Source organism: Dipteris shenzhenensis, chromosome 31, assembly GCF_047967505.1.
Source record: "Dipteris shenzhenensis isolate YYH24624 ecotype China chromosome 31, Dip_SZ_1.0, whole genome shotgun sequence".
Taxonomy (NCBI): Eukaryota; Viridiplantae; Streptophyta; class Polypodiopsida; order Gleicheniales; family Dipteridaceae; genus Dipteris; species Dipteris shenzhenensis.
This window is the reverse complement of record NC_141626.1, coordinates 25094174-25098136: the sequence shown is the minus strand read 5'-3', so window position 1 is coordinate 25098136 and position 3963 is coordinate 25094174.

Below are 3963 nucleotides of genomic sequence, written 5' to 3'. Positions count from 1 at the left end.
TTCTCATCTTTTGGGCCAAAAGAGAGAGCGCGTTAACACATTGCCTGTTTTGGCCCAAAAGGTGAGAATTTAGGCATCTCAAAAGAGGGAGTGCTTTAACACGCTGCCTGTTTTGGCCCAAAATGCAAGAATTTAGGATGCCTAAATTCTCACCTTTTGGGCCAAAACAAGCAGTGTGTTAACGTGCTCCCTCTTTTGGCCCAAAAGATGAGAATTTCGACGTCCTATATCTTTTGATTTACAAATCCAAACAGGGTCATGTTACATATCAAAACGAATGGCAAGGCATGATCTAGATGATTATCATGACCTTTTGTACCATTTAGATGATTATCATGACCTTTTGCACCATTTAGTAAGAGTTCATGCATCAAAATGTGAATTTAATGGAATTTTTGCTAGTTTCTTGCACCAGATTTAGAGCAAGGCCACTCGTAATAAGAGCATGTTAGAACTATATATATATATATATATATATATATATATTGGGACAAAAACAATCAAATTTTTTCTATGCCACTTCAACTATATAGTACCTGTTGTTTATAGCCAAACCATTTCTATTTAAGCTCATCTCATAGAATGTAGAACACAATTATAATGAGCACTTGCAATATTATGTTATAATCATGTTCAATGTTGAGGAAGCACTATAAATCTTTATTAATGATTACATATATACATACAATGAGATTATGTGTTTGTAGCCCAACCATTTCTGCTTTGCTCACTTTTTCTTGCTCGCTTGATCGACTGGCTCATAAAAAGAAAGCCAGATGGGTCTATTGATAGGTACAAGGCAAGGCTAGTTGCCAAAGTGTATGCACAAAAGAAGGGCATAGATTATGAGGAGACTTTTGCTCCTACATCCTGGATGACCACCATACGGTCAGTTATTGCATTGGCTACAAATTTTGTTTGGAATGTCCATCAGTTGGACATAAAAATAGATTTCCTTAATGGGAACTTGCAGGAAGAGGTTTATGTCAAACAACCTCTTGGATTTGAGCTTTCTGGCAATGCACTTCATGTTTGCAAGCTTAACAAAGGTTTATATGGGATGAAGTAAGCCCCCACGTGCATGGTATGCCAAGATAGATGCATTCTTGGCAAGTAAGGGATTACATAATAGTCCCACGGAAAGCACCCTCTACATCAAGAAGGATGGGGGGGATATTTTGGTTATCATTCTTTATGTAGATGACATGCTGCTCACACAAAGTCAAATGAGGATATAATTGCAGATTTTAAGGCTAATTTGAAAGTTGAATTTGACATGACAGATTTGGGCATGTTAAATTTTTTTTTGGGGATCCAGTTTATACAAGACAAGCGTGGCATCATTATGTCTCAATCCAAGTATGTGCAAAAGCTCTAAGATAGGTTCAACATGCATGATTGTAAGTCTATTGCCACTCCCATGGAGCCGGGGCTGAAGCTTACTATGTATGATGCAGGTGAATCAGTGGATGTCACACTTTACAGTCAGGCTGTTGGATGCCTCATATACTTGTACAATACTAGGCCCAATATTCAGTATGCAATATCTCAGGTGAGCAAATATATGCACACCCCAAAGACAACACATTGGCGAGCTGTAAAACACATCTTCTGTTATTTGCAAAGCACAAAGCCTTATGGCTTGATGTTTCCTAGGGGGGGTGACTTGCAGATGCATGCTTACAGCAGTGATTCAGATTGGGCTGGAGACTATGATATTAGATAGTCCACTAGTGGAGTAATTGTTTCTTTTTGGGCAAAATTTCTTGGCTGATCAAGAAGCAATTTGCAGTGGCTACTTCCTCATTGAAGCTAAGTACAGGGTAGCTTTCATAGAAACAGTGAGTGTGTTTGGTTGCAATGTTTGTTCTCGTTGATCTTCATCTCTTATTAAAGGGTCCTTCTCCAATTCTCAGTGATAGTCAGAGTGCTATAGCAGTGGCAAATAATCATGTGTTTCATGCTTGCACAAAGCACATTGAGGTTCATTATCATTATGTCAGAGAAAAGTTGCATGCATAGGAGATCAGTATGATCTATGTGTCAACACATGACAATGTTGTAGACATCTTTACCAAAGCACTTCCGTGAGAATTTCCCCTTTCCCCCCATCCCCTATGCACCTCTCTCCTTCATCTCCTTCCATCATCATCCCCTCCCCTCCAACCCTTCTATTTCCCCTCTTTGCCCACTGCTAAATTCCCTCTATCTCCCAATGCCTCCCCTTTCTATATTTCATGTTTTCCCCATCCCCTTTCCCCCCCAATCTATCTCTCCCATGATCCCTTCCTCCCCATTCACCTCTCCCCCATCTATCTCTCCACCTCCCTTCCTCCCCAAATCCTCTTTATCCCCCTCTCCCCCATGACTTTCTAATTTTGTTTAAGCATGAAGAAAGAACTTAGGTCAAATGTCCTACCTTTTCTCTTACACACTCTCTCTCATGACCTCTTCTTCTATCTCATCTAATGTTCATTTGCATTAGGTCAATAATTTTAGGTGAGCATATCTTTTAGCAACATATTAGGATCATGTCAAGGCCATAGGAGGTGAGATGACTAGTAAAGCGAGATATTGAGGAGAAGGCCAAGAGGGCCATTTCATTGTTATCTCATGAGATGCGAGATCACATGTATAAAGAGATGAGATAAAGAGGCTATGAGTCACAGCATTAAACTTTCATGCATTTTCATAGAGTGAGAAGGAAAGAAAAGATGATAGGAGGGTTTCTGAGAGAGACATGGTAGTGAGCATAACACCTCAAGGTCCCACGAATAGTTATCACACCTCATGGAGTGAGAAGCAAAGAAAATATGATAGGAGGGTTTGTGAGAGAGACATGGTAGTGAGCATCACACCTCAAGGTCCCATGAATAGAGACATGGTAGTGGACTAACATTGATAGGGGAATAGTGCATGTTTTGAAGGGAAACATTATCTTAAACTACATGTTCTCCCTCCTCATTCTTGGTACATATGTGTACATGATGGATAGGCTTGATGGTAGTATGTGTGTAAAGAGAGTTAAGGACTCTTGGATGAATGTAAGATGGAGAAGGGCATCCTGTAATGTGGCTAGAGATCCCATAATGAGGGAAGATTCATGAGCATTATGTATTGTGTGAACTTCTATCTCCTTATTTTACATGTTCATGTGGTATCAGAGCATGGTTAGAGGACACATATAGCTAAGCAAGAAGGTGTTGGAATGAGAAGACACTAGTGAAAAGCTTTGGAGAAAGGAAGTAGTTTGTGAGCCGTAGGAGAGCATCAACATTGTGGTGTTTACACCTTGTAGAGTATACCTGCAAGTCTAGCAATTATCCCCCTTCATCACTACAGGTACAAGTGCAAGGGAGTAACGTTGAGATACTAAGGTAGATAGCCAAGAAGGTTTAGGATTTGAAAATCAAGTTAGATCCCAAGGGTGCCTCTATATGAATAACCAAGTTGGAGAAAATGGTGCAATGTCTATAAAAGGTGTCATTCTCATCCTTGATGAAATGAAAGTTAGCTCTCTTATCTAAGCAGGGAGAAACCAACAAGGTGAGTCATAGCCCATTAGCCAGTGACTTGACTTCAAGAAGTTTGGGCGCTAAATGCATATTGGTCAGAGTCTTAGGCTTGGAATGGAAATTTGGAGTGGCGAGTGGCTGAGCTAACAATAAAGCTAGTAGTTACTTGAACAAAGGGAAGTACACACAATATATCTACTTGCAGTGATTGTTTTCCATTTCAATGGCTCCTCAATGTTTTCATGTTGAGCCATAGAAGCTTAGAAAGAATGAAATGAATGGATGAGTCCAAAAACCCAAGTGTGAGGGGGACACATTGACTCACGAGAAAGGAAGCAAGACACTACCTTATAGCCTATGCCATTGAAGCCTATTGGGTGTTTGTTGCATTGCCTATGATGAGTGCTCCTTGTGTTGGTAGTCTCCAACTCATCCAAAGAGTCGGTGA